At 39.5% G+C, this 13,010-nt stretch overlaps 1 protein-coding gene across 3 annotated transcripts in view; it reads left to right on the forward strand.

The window, feature by feature from the left end:
• The window catches only part of SCAF8 (SR-related CTD-associated factor 8), a 148,809-nt gene that overhangs the window by 86,253 nt on the left and 49,546 nt on the right, over nucleotides 1–13,010 (forward strand). Inside the window, exon 23 of one of the 3 annotated variants that reach the window (XM_014545054.1) lies at nucleotides 3,986–4,434. The exons of the other annotated variants lie outside the window; for them this stretch is intronic. The gene's annotated coding sequence lies outside the window, so the exon portion shown is untranslated. Of the gene's footprint in view, nucleotides 1–3,985; nucleotides 4,435–13,010 lie in introns of those variants that run through there. 3 annotated transcript variants of the gene reach the window in all.

A 13,010-nucleotide genomic window follows, 5' to 3' on the forward strand; every position in this document is an offset into this window, starting at 1 on the left:
CGGACAGAAGACAGGTGTGAGACGTGGGGAGAGGTGCATGGGCAGGCACGTGCTCCTGTTGACCTTTGACTGTCGTATGTTCAGTGTTCAAACAAGAAACCTTCTATTTTTCCTTTTGTGACTTTCTTAAAAGGCTATTTTATGGGCATACTCTTGGATGTTCTAATTTGTGAACCATGACTCTATAAACTCCTTTTTATCAAACTGGTAATTTCAAAGTAAAGTACTTTGTTTCATTGAGCCAGTGTGCATAGGATTGATTCATAGGGATGGAGATGGTATGTTGGACTCATCATGTATTAAGAGTACATATTTGAAATGCCAAATTTGGTGTGATGGTATAAAACAAACAAACAACGCAGGCTTTTATCTGATTTTGGAATTTAGCCCAGGAAAGAAAATCTCTTGGATGTTCTGCTCAGATGTACTGCCTTGGACCAGCCCTCTTTAATATGACAACTTATTCTAGTGAGTGAGAATCAATAGCGTTCTCAATGCCTTTGTGACCATAGTTATTCCTACCCCACTCTGAGCATAATATAACCCAGAACTTACCTCTGTAGCAGAACTGCTAAGACCCTAGTGCCTGCTTCTGGCTTCCCCGTATCTTCCCGATCTTAACAGCTTTCACTTGTAATTAAAAGTCTGAAGCCCCAGGAGGGGGAGTCACATATTATAGGGCCTGCTTTTCCTCGAACTTGCACAAAAGAAAGAACTCAGAGCCTGGGGAAAGTCGGCATTGTAAACCCGTCAGTGATAGAATTTGTTATAAACCCGTCAGTGATAGAATTTGTTATCTTGTGCTACAGCACTCTGGTTTTTATCTAGAGCAAGGCTTCAAAATGTGGGGGGTGTACCAACATTCCCCTTCCCCCAAGAGACAGGTTCGCTTTGCTGGCACAGCTGTGACAGATACCATTAATCTATCTCAGACTCTTTCCGGCTAATCCCCAAACTTCCCACATTTCTCCAGGCAGCCACTAGTCTTAGTTGTTAGCATTAGATCTGAAACCTCTTCTTCATCTTGGTTTGGAAGCATTTTACCACTTAAAATGCATGTCTGTCTTCAGCATTTATTCCATTGACCTCCTCTCAGTCCGCCTGGACAGCTCTTCGTTCTTAAGGTTACTCTCCATTGCCTACCACTGCACTGATGTTCAGTCTTGCCTTCACTTGCTTTGAGGTTCAGTCACATACTATATAATTTAATCAACCAAGTGCCAGTTTCTGGATTCTCTGATTTTTCAAAATTGTAAGATAGATAAAATTACCTATTAGCTCATAATCTTGTGGATGTCATAATTATATTTTGATCTTATTTTCAGCTCTTTGTAAAGGGGAAAGGAATCCCAATGAAGTTATTAAATGGAATAATTCTTTTGCCATTTGTTTCAGGTTGACTTTAACCTTGTCAATAAAATTGTTTTAAATCATTAGAAACATGCTAAGGCATGATGACCTTTGAACCCAGTTAATTTTTGTTTCAGGTGATTAAAATAGAATTTTATTTGTATTGAATTAAGGAAACCATTGAAAATAACTCAGAAAAAGAGAATGGAATTAGAACTAGTATACTTGTATTATTAACCAAAGATAAAACAAGAAGCCAAAATAAAGATTTTTTAAGAAAAGAGCAAGCATTGTTTAATACTTAAATATACCAAGATTACTTCTTGAGATGAAAAAGTGGAGCTTTATATCAAGTTTTCATGTTTTGAAATCCAAGTATTACTGTTAGAATAGTATATTTTAAGATTATGGGTGAGCATGGAAACCGATACTTGGCCTTGTTGGACTTTTTAATACTAAGTACCCTCAAAGGTTGTAGACATTTTGTATCAAGAAAAATAAAAATCTCAAAAGTATGTCTACTGTAGAACTTGGCCAAACTTGGAACTTTGAAGTGTCCGGTAAAAGCTGATTTTCTTAATGTTGGCTCTGGAGTCATTTGATTTAGTTACTTGCAGCAATAGATAGTTGTTTTTCTGTCAGTAGCTTAAGATAAGAGCCAGGTATAGAACTTCGTGGCTTTGCTAACTCTAGTTGAATTATTTATATCTAGACTGTTCTTTAACTACACTTAGATTTCTGTCTCAATTCTTATACCTTTTAGCATGTTTCCAAGTTATGGGCAATTTTTGTTTCCTTTGAGAGGAATAGAGTTATACCATAACACTTTAGAGATACTCCCGATTGCTGTATGAACATGCTTGTCCTCAGTAGGTTTTTTTCACTTGCTTGAATGTAGGCCTGGGTATTGTTTTATAGTCAGATTTTGGGTAAAGTGCACGGCTTTTTCTAATGTGCCCATTATCAGATCCTATCAGAGGCCTCAAGTGTACAGGTCACGTTGCACTTAGAGGTACATTTGAATGATGTTATTGTTCACGTTGGTCTTTAGACTATGGAATTTCAGCTTAATTTTTTTTCCCTTTGATCATTACATATAGCAGATCTGAAAGTGAATCCAGCTTGAATTTTCTTTCTTTGGAAGAGAATTGGTAACGTATCCAAAGCACTCACCACTCAATATTCAGAACACTTCAGATGATTATAGACCCGACAGGAGTTCTATTTAGCAAGAGAGACTAACCATGGTGAGGTTATAATGAACACTGTGGCTTCCCTCTGGTGGGAAAAAGCCCTACTCTTGAACATACTCTTATTCTGAGGGTTATAAAGCACAGAAGCGAGTCTTTGCCTCTTCTACCTGGGAATATTGCTCTCGCATATTTCAGATATTTGTGTTGAGATGCAGTTAATTTTTTGAGGAAGGGAATGCAAATCCAGTTCTGTTAGCTGCACTTGAAGGTGTTCAATACGTTATGGATCCATAGGAGAAATGTGTCTGGGACTGAGTTTCATATTTTTGTAATAGCTACATTTGGGAGGTGTTTAAGTGAGATAAATTTCTTTACAGATCACTTTCCTTGGTAATACTGATAAACACTGGGCGTGTTATCGTACACTTGGTCTCTCTTCACTTGCATGAGGGCCACTGCCTGAACTGTGCTATCAGCAAGAACCGTTTGCACATTTTGAGGAAACTATCAGATTAAAACATAAACCGAATTTTCAAGTTGTAAAGATTCTATTTAGAAGATAAAGTTTAAGTGAGATAGCTAGTTGTGTCCTCTGCCCACTCACTTCTGGCAGTGTGCTGTCATTAAGCTTTCCGGACACCGAGGCATATTCATTTTTCTCTCTACACTGAGCACAGTATTAATGTGGGCTAGTACCCAGCAGCATATGAAAGTGAATATGACAGTTTGTCAACAGCGTTGCCTAATTATGAGATTATTTCATTTTTATGTCTTAAAAATCAAATGTTGGTTGTAATGGGTAGGATTTGGGACGTAGAAAATATAGAAGCCTTAATGTTGACGACTTTGCAAAATTATGGTTAAGTGATACATTCAGGGGCTGGGGAGATCAATTCAGCTTTTACCCCTAAGTTTTTTCTCTGGTGAACAAGAACATGGTTCTTCTAAGAGTGAGAACGCTTTTCCAGGTGATTTAATTCCCTAAGATGTTAAGAATGTTTCGCTAAAGATCCTTCAGGCATCCTTGAAGCCCAGGCTCCTTAGTGTCGTTTCGGGAGAGCCCATCAATGGAAAGGGTCTGCTCTGTAGGCCTAGAGCAGTTGGTCAGCAAACTCATTAGTCAACAGAGCCCAATATCAACAGTACAACGATTGAAATTTCTTTTGAGAGCCAAATTTTTTAAATTTAAATTATATAGGTAGGTACATTGTTATTAACTTAATTAGGGTACGCCTAAGGCTTAGGAAGAGCCACACTCAAGGGGCCAAAGAGCCGCATGTGGCTCTCGAGCCGCAGTTTGCCAACCACGGGCCTAGTGGAATGGAAATTACTGCTAATGCTCAGACAGCTTTGCCTCCTGTAGTATGTGCCTCTCCTGTTCTCCACAGAATCATTGCAGAACTTCCCGCTCACCACAAAACATCCTTTTTTCTCCCTCTCAGGAGAGGACCCTCCTGCTTTCTGGTGCAACTGGCAGATGGAAAGCACTTGGTTCCGGCAGCCTCCCTGAGCCGGCCTCAGATTACCTGGGCCCTGCTTCTAGACCAGCTGTTTTCAATCCCGAGAGCTGGTCTCCCACACCTTCCCCCAGAGGGTATTTGGCAACATGGAGACCCTTGGTTGTCTCACATCTTGTATGGGATGGGAGGGCTACTGGTATCCAGTGAGGATTAGGGCTGGGGATGCTGCTGAACATCCTCCCACAATGCAGAGAGCAGCCCCCAGGACCAGGAGTCACCTCTCCAGATGGCTGGGAAGCCTCACTCGGGCTTAGGAAGAGGTATTGCTTCTCTCCCTCCTGTATTTTTCATCTTTTCCTTTTTGCTGACCCCAAGTTTTCTATTAAGATGCTTAAGTCTTTCACACTTAAAAAAATAAATCTTGCCCTTGACCTTGTATCCTTTTCTAGTTATTGGTCCCTTTATTCCTTTATACCAAGTTTTTTGGGCAGAGTGTTTTCATGGGTCTCAATTTCCTCTTTTTTCCTCAGTGCACTGTGTCGTCAGCTTTTGACGTAGAACTACTTTTTGTCGAATTTCCAGTGACATGCTGGACTCTGGTCTGTTCGCCTTTCCTGGGTCTCCTGTCTGAGCTCCACCATAAACATCACACGTTCCAGCCACTTGAGCGCCTCCAGGGTCCTTTACTGCTTGTCTTGCTGTTTCTTCCCCTGCTGAGATGGGATCCTCTTCCCCACTGTGTGGGCCTCATTGGCCTTCAGGACTCCGAGCAGGAGCCCCGGCTGCGCCTCTTCTCTCCCGGAGCAGCCCCCCCTCTCCCGGCACCCCGTTATTCCCGGGCGGCGGTTACAGTGCAGTGACTTGAGGGCCGAGGCCAGATCTTAATTTATTTATGCTCCTAGTGCAGTTCCTGATCATATTGCATATAGGGTGTCCCCAAAATGCATACACACATTTTGAATAATTATAAAGGCAGTCAGTGTTTATTAAAATACACTTCATTTTCAAAATTGAGCTATCAGCTGTTAAAGTGTGCATACATTTTCGGGGACACTGTATTCAGTAAAATTTGTTGAAAGAATAAACGAACATTAAAAAGATAATAGAACTGTTAAAAAAAATCACTGAGATGTAAAAAAATTCCTTCTTAGCTACTTAGCCTTAGACAAGCAACTTCGCCACCACACCTGGGAGCTTGTTAGAAACCCAGAATCTCCGTTTCTCGCACAAAACTGACGGAGGCTGTGCACGTGGAAGAGATCTGCGGTGATTTGGAGGAATGATAACGTGAGAAACGGGGCTCTCGCTCAGCTCTCTTTTCCCCAGCAGATGTGGGTTTTCATATGTTGACATGGAATAAAGACACTTGATGGTTTTGATGTTTGTAAAGACTAGAAGAAGTGTTTTTGTAAATAGGCTCAATGGCAAGAAGGAAAAAGTAAAACGAACATTTCGAGGCAAGGGCCGCTTTAATAATGTGCCTCCTGTTCTTTAAAATGACATCACTCGTCAGAACACAGTTAGCAGAAGCCCGAGGAGACTTGCTTCTGACCAGGAAGGGGCGGCCATTTTTAACCAGAAGTGCTGCTTGGCATGTTTAAGGGCTTATTTATCACCTCGGTTATGTTTGTAACAAGAGCCGTGAGTGCATTTTTCCTATGAATATTCTTACTGTCTATAGATTGAATTTCATTACATCGTGGGGACCGGAGGCTATAGATTTAGATTGAGGGAATACATTCCTAGACTCCTTTTGGTCCTTTCTGATTTGGGGGATGTGTGTCCCAAAGTTTATCTTGGCTTCACTTTACCAGGAGATACTGGCGCTGTGCCTATAAGGAGTGAGTATAACAAAGTCTGAACTATCAAGGCTTTGTTACGTTACAGTTCCAGGAAGCAGTATGACTCAGCTGTGCTTTTAAGAAGAACATATAAGGCCGAATGCTGTTTCATGGCACAACTTCTGTGTAATAAATGCAGGGTTTTAATTGTAAAGTTAATGCAAGATAGTTTCCAAAAACATGGGAAATCTGCTTTTTTTATTAATGGGTCTGATTAAAAAAAAAAAAAAGACAGCTCAATGTTAGATGTTTTTAACAAACATTTAAGTTCCAGGTTTCTTGCCAGATTCTTTGAAACAGTTTGCAAAACTTGATTTTAACACACAAATAGAAATGCTTGAGGGGCGAGAACTGGAGAAAGCTCGTTGCGCTTGGGTTTATCACTGGAATGGAGAAATACATCCCCAGTAAACTCGGCACATACCTGTGGAAGGATCTATATTTCAAGTGCTTTGAGTGATGGAAGTTGGTGGTAGTAGGTGATTGAGGAAGATAGTGAGGAGTGGGCAGAGCACAGTTCCTGGCTTCAAGGGGTTTATCTTTTGTGGGCACAGGAGTAAAGTATTTGTGTGAATCGCTCTGACAGAAGGATATGCAGATGCAGCTGGAACATAGAGGAAGGACACTGGTCGCTAGATTTCAGTTAGAACTTGTCTTTTCATTTCAGCAAATGAACCCCCTACGTCTCAGTATTCTTATGTATAAAAGGAGGATATAAACATACCTGTCTGGTAGGCTTGTTTGGAGGAGTAAATGGAAATCCATGTACAGTGCTTAGTATAGCACCTAAACTAAATGACTGCTTAATAAATGTTAGCTTACCACTGCAGGGCAGTTTCTGTGCCACTATAGAGACCTTCCCTCTGGCTTCACGGTGTCTGCCTCCCTTCGCCCCTCGCTCTTCCTTTTGGCGTTATAACCCTGGTCCCTGGCTGGAAGGAAGCATCTCTAAAACCTTGGAGGTTAAATTTAGATTTCCTGGCGAGTTTATTTTCTCTTATTGTCTTCCCTCCATCCTCAATGCGAAGAACTCACTTTTTAAAGTTTCTAGGACATTAGTACTGTGGCCCTTTTACAATATAGTATGTTCCTCTCATTCGAGTTCTGCTCTGTCCAATAAGAATTCCCTTTGTCATATGTGACTATTTAAATTCATTAAAAATTAAACATTTAGTTCTTTAATCACACCATCCGAACTGAAATACTCAATAGCCACACTTGGATTGGTTAACATAAATATAGTATACTTGGTCACCGTACATATAGATCATTTCCAAAAGCTCTGTTCTGTATCACTATTCTAGAACAGTGGTTGCTGATAGCCTGGGACCCAGAAGCGGGCTGTTTACCTTAACAATTTATGATTCAAATCCTCTCTCTCCCACTTACATTCAATGCTTTTTTAAAGGTTTGTCACCTTTGGTTATTTTTCATTAATGAGGTCCAGTGCTTGAACCATTTTGATTCTTATTTTTAAAAGTATAAACTCTGGATTAGTCATTTAATTCTCATTTTAAGACCTTTATGAAAATATTGGGTTTTCTTTTCAAATGAATTTTAGTACAGTTTTAAAACAACATTTTTTAGACAGCCATCTTTAAAATGTTATTCTGATTAATGCTAACAGTGTTTGTTTAGATTAAGCATATTCAACAGAGTGACTTCCACCTCTTCCTTCTTCTTCAGTCTCTTATATCTTACATTTGCCAGTTTTTTTTTTCTGAGCAACTCGGCATGTATTTTCCAAATACAGACAGTGTTCGTTTAGGGTGTTTCATCCTGCAGCTGTCATTTACTCCTACATTGTTACTTACGCCACACACACAAACATACTGACAGATAATTTTGAATAAACAACAAAAATAATGAGAAGACCAAAAAGGTTCTCTATTGCTGCTGGCAAATTTACAGTGAGTAGAAGTGCTCAGATGAACAAGCATTCCAGATCAGCTTGCTAAGAACCTGCCTCTGATTTATCCTAGAAGTGTCCACATGTGTGCAGTCAGAGACCCTTTTAAAAAATATTCTATAGCCCTAAAACTGGTTCTCCTTATTTGTTGCAATAAAAATAAACTGGATTATAAGTAAATACTAAGTTTTCATTATATGAAATATTCCCCTGTTGCTCTGTTCAATTCATGGTCTATGATTTGAAGCTGTACTATCTACATTACATAGAAATATCTGTTATAGCCCTAGCTGGTTTGGCTCAGTGGATAGAGCGTTAGCCTGCGGACCAAAGGGTTCCAGGTTCGATTCAGGTCAAGGGCACATGCCCGGGGTTGCGGGCTTGATCGATCCCCAGTGGGCGTGCGGGAGGCAGCCAATCAATGATTCTCATCATTGATGTTTCTATCTATCCCTCTCCCTTCCTCTCTGAAATTCATAAAAATATATTTAAAAAAAATATCTGTTATAGTTAGTAATTATTCTGAAAGATTAGATATCAGGTCAGAATTGAAGAGTAAGTGAATAACCCCTTAATGTTTTTAAAAACAATTTGAATTTAGAGTTTGAAAGCACCCTAGAGATCCCTTGTGTTTTTACACAAGACAGAACTTAGATTATGCCTTTACTCGTGACAGACCTGGGTAGCAATTGTAAAATATATACATTTTACTCCATGTAATAGGTTTCTATGCAATTCACATAGCATTCATAGTTTATACATCTCCATAGAAATACAGTGAACGAGTGTGAATTCAAAGTCAGGTAAGAGAGCAAGAGTCAAGTAACTTTATCTCTCAATAATCTTAGGGATTTTTGTTTTGTTTTGTCGAACAGGGCTAATTATTGTACCTAGCTCAAGTGTTTGCTTTGAAGTCTTAAAAAGTAATGCATGCTACAATATGGTCGGACCCGGAAAATACTATGATAAGTAAAAGAAGCCAGACAGCCGAAACCGGTTTGGCTCAGTGGATAGAGCGTCGGCTTGCGGACTGAAAGGTCCCAGGTTCGATTCCGGTCAAGGGCATGTACCTGGGTTGCGGGCACATCCCCAGTAGGAGATGTGCAGGAGGCAGCTGATCGATGTTTCTCTCTCATCGATGTTTCTAACTCTCTATCCCTCTCCCTTCCTCTCTGTAAAAAAGCAATAAAATATATTTTAAAAAAAAGCCAGACAAAAAGGCCACATTTTGGATGATTTAGGTATGAGAAATGTCCAGAATAGGCAAATCAGAGACAGAGAGTAGGTTATGGCTGCAAGGGCTGAGGAGAATAGGGGAATGGAGTCTGACTGCTAACGGGTACACAGTTTCTTTTCCGGGTGATGAAAATAGTCTGAAATCAGATAGTGGGGTTGGTTGCACAACTTTGTAGATATGCTTAAAAATACTAAGTTACACACTTGAAAAGGGTGAATTTTATGGTGTGCGAATTCTACCTCAATAAGAAAACAGAAAGCAGTCATTCATGTAAAGCATTTAGCAGCTACCTGATATAGAATAAGCTCGCCATTAAGATTAGCTGGCTGCTACTGTTAGGAATGATTGGTGAATTTTAGTAAGAGAATATTGGTCGATAAATTAATAAATAGAAATAATGAATAGGAAACATATTACAGAAATATTGAAATCCTAGTTATCCAAGTTAAATATCTTAACTTTTCCTAATCTATTACTTCTTTAAGTAATAAATAATATTTCTTGACAAACAGCTCTACATTTAATCTATATATATTCTGTGCAAAACCCAACTGACTCACCAATCTGCAACTATTTTTATTATGAATGATTAAAAAGAAAGAATATGAGCAAGACTGGAGAAGTTGTATTCCCCCACAGCTGGAATGCAATCTTGTTTTGAGCATTCAACTGTGAAAAGTGTCATTTTGAATTCTTTCCTACTTTATTTTCTGCAATGGAAAGATACAGAAATTAAATTTCAAGGAAATTATTTCAGCCTACAAAAATTAAAAATATTCCTGTTGGTTCTTAAAAGTTCATACTTTACTTTCAACTCATGTACAACATCTTAGTCATAATTACATGTGCATTAATGTTATATAATGAATCATATGAGGACTTTGAGGTTAACTATTACTTGACATTTTTCACACATGTAGGTAAGATTTCCCCTCGGAAGTTTTTATAAACTTAAAAAACCTATTTATAACTAATTTTATTTTTGATAACCTTTGAGACTTAAAAGAGAGAAAGCAAAGCTTTTAGTAGTATTACCTTTGAAAACAAAGCAAACTATAAGGAAGTTGGGACACTTAATATTTGACAAATGAAAGCTTCAGAGCCTTTGAGAATTTTAAATATATCATTCTTGTTCTGTAATTGGTGCCTTAGGTAACTTTTTGAGTCTATTAGAGGTATTTCCAGAAAGGTGACTTTTTTTTTTTATAAAAGCTTTGGTGCCATGACATGTATTCTTACTGTCACCAGCGGGATTAGATTACTGTTAAGTTTTTTCCAGATATTATATATCTGGTCTATTTTAATTGGAATGTTTAATATTAATAGAGTAGGGATATGTTTTCATTAAATATTTTTAAAGATTCCAAAAGAATAAATATTTATTAGTGGGGCCTCCGAAATTCACTTAAAGAGAAAAATGCATTTTGGGGATTCTATATTTATACCAGTAGAGGGCACTGTACACCTATGAAAGGAACCCCAGTGCTGCCGTCTGGTGATGGGCTGGTTATCCTAGAAGTAGTATTCATCATTGGTATTTCTAGGAATTTAACCACTCCTCCCCACCCCCAAAGTCACTTGCCTGTCATCATCTAAGAGATAGTTGCGTCTTGTTATTCATAATTGGAGCACATCTTGGTGCTGTTTAGTGGGGTCCTGGCACACCTTCCCATTCTATAGGTGCATGAGTTAAAGCACCAGAAATTGCGATTTCACACACGCAAAAAGATCATAGAATCTCAGGAGTTTGAAGGAACTTTAACATTCATTAGATCCAGCATGTAATATTTTAACATTTAATTTGCTAATCTGAAATAGCCTCAAAGGTATTCTTTTCAGAAGAGTCATCTGCTAATTAACAGTATAGAATCTTATAAAAACTGCTTATATCTTCACACCATTGTGGTGTTCATATTGCACAGTTTCATTCTTGGAGTAGTTCAACAAAATATTTCATAGGAGAATATTGTTTTAGGAGGTTATTTCCACAGATATCTCTGCTGATATTAACAGCAGAGTATTCAAGAGCTAAACAAATGCTCATCCTATATAATAAAAGCCCAGCGACCATAACGGCGGAACGACCAGAACGACCGCTCGACCAGTTGCTATGAGGTGCGTTGACCACTCTCGGTCCCTCCCCCCGGCCCACAGGCTCCGATCGCAGGATGGCGAAGGGGGAACCATGGGGAACCGGGGTGGGTGGCGGCGGGGCGAGACTGGGGACTGGCGAGCGGGCGGAACGGCCGACCTCTTGGTCCCTACCCCTGGCCCTCAGGCTCCGATCGCAGGATGGCGAGTGGGGAACCACGTGGGAACTGGGGTGGTGGCAGGGTGGGACTGGGGATTGGCGAGCAGGCGGAAGATGGCCCTGATGGCAGGCTAGGCCTAGGGACCCTGCCCACGCACGATTTCGTGCGCTGGGCCTCTAGTTTATTATAAAACTGTAATGGTACCCTTGCCAGATAGTCAAAGCAAACCTGTACATCTATCTCTAGCTTTGTACAATGATCCAAGTTACTTTTTTTTTCTTAAAAACATTTTTTAAAAAAAATTCAAGTTACTTTTAAAGTGGATGCCAAAGGACATAGGAAAGCTGTGAAAGGCGCAACCAGGTGGGCACCAGAGCACACTTTTATAGACCGGTGTGCTTGGGCCTCCATTTGTAGAATGAGAACATTGTGCTGGTGCCTCTGCAGGCTACTTCAGTGCTGACTCCGTCCTCAGTGGGCAGGGCACACAGCAGTGGTTCACAGCTCGGGGCCTGGAGGGAGGGCTGGATTGAAATCACAGCTCTGCTCCTTACTAGTTCTGAGCTCCTCTTGTAGTTAGTTACTCTCGCTGCACCTCAGTTTTCTCTTCCTTAACATGGGATGGAGAACCACCTGCAGTATGCAGTAATTAAGTTCCTAGACATAAAGTATTTGGAATAGTACCTAGAATTTAGGAAATAAAAATGATCAAGCTGCTGTTACCACACACCATTTTTTTCTTAAAACCCGTGCTGGGATATGGTAGCTGAATTCTTAGACCTTATTCTGCTCAGGACTGCTCCCTGCAGATTAAAATAAGAGTTTATTCTGTGTTTTCTCTAATTAACCCTCAAATAGTGATCTCTATATCTAAATGTATATATAATTCTTAATGATTAAAGCTTTTTCCTTTTTTTTGTTAAAGTTCTCATTAATTCAATGAGTTTCCTTCCTTTGATCTAATATTTTGCTCTGGAGTTTTTCCTATGGAGTATATTATAATCACATTTCAGTTGCTGGTGTGTGTGTGTGTGTGTGTGTGTGTGTGTATTAATCCTCACCCGAGGATATTTTTCCATTGAGTTTTAGAGAAAGTGGAAGGGAGGGAGAGAGACACAGAGAGAGAAACATCCATGTGAGAGAGACACATCCATTGGTTGCCTCCCACGTGTGCCCCGACCAGGGCCTGGGATTGAGCCTGCAATCAAAGTACATACCCTTGACCGGAATCGAACCCGGGACCCTTCAGTCCTCAGGCCGACGCTCTATCCACTGAGCTGAACTGGCTAGTGCTCAGTTGCTATTTTTAATGACTCCTATTGACACTATTTTTTTTTTGCATTTAAATGTCCTACTTTTAGCGAAAATCACGTTTTTTTTAAACAATTTTTCTAACAAAATGTATTACAGTATTTCATATTGAAAATCTGTTATGTCATTTATAAGGCATTTGTATGCAATCCAGTTAAAATATTTAAAACAGTTATCTACCCTTTTATATAAAAGGTCTCTCTATTAACTTTCAAACTCTATGTAATAAAAGTTTATTACCTACATACCACTTCTGAGTGAAGGAAACCAATATCTGGCACTTTAACTATAAAGGCACATTTTTAAAGGTACGGATTTGGTGTTGAAAGGTGAGACTAGTAAATACTTTAAATTTTTATTTTCACTATATACTTTTAAACTTCACGCCCCTCACCAGTTATCCACACAGCATGGCCTCTTGGTAGGTGGGATAAAGCAATTATAATGAGCAATTATA

This window comes from Myotis brandtii, unplaced genomic scaffold (assembly GCF_000412655.1).
Source record: "Myotis brandtii unplaced genomic scaffold, ASM41265v1 scaffold395, whole genome shotgun sequence".
In the NCBI taxonomy this organism is placed as follows: domain Eukaryota; kingdom Metazoa; phylum Chordata; class Mammalia; order Chiroptera; family Vespertilionidae; genus Myotis; species Myotis brandtii.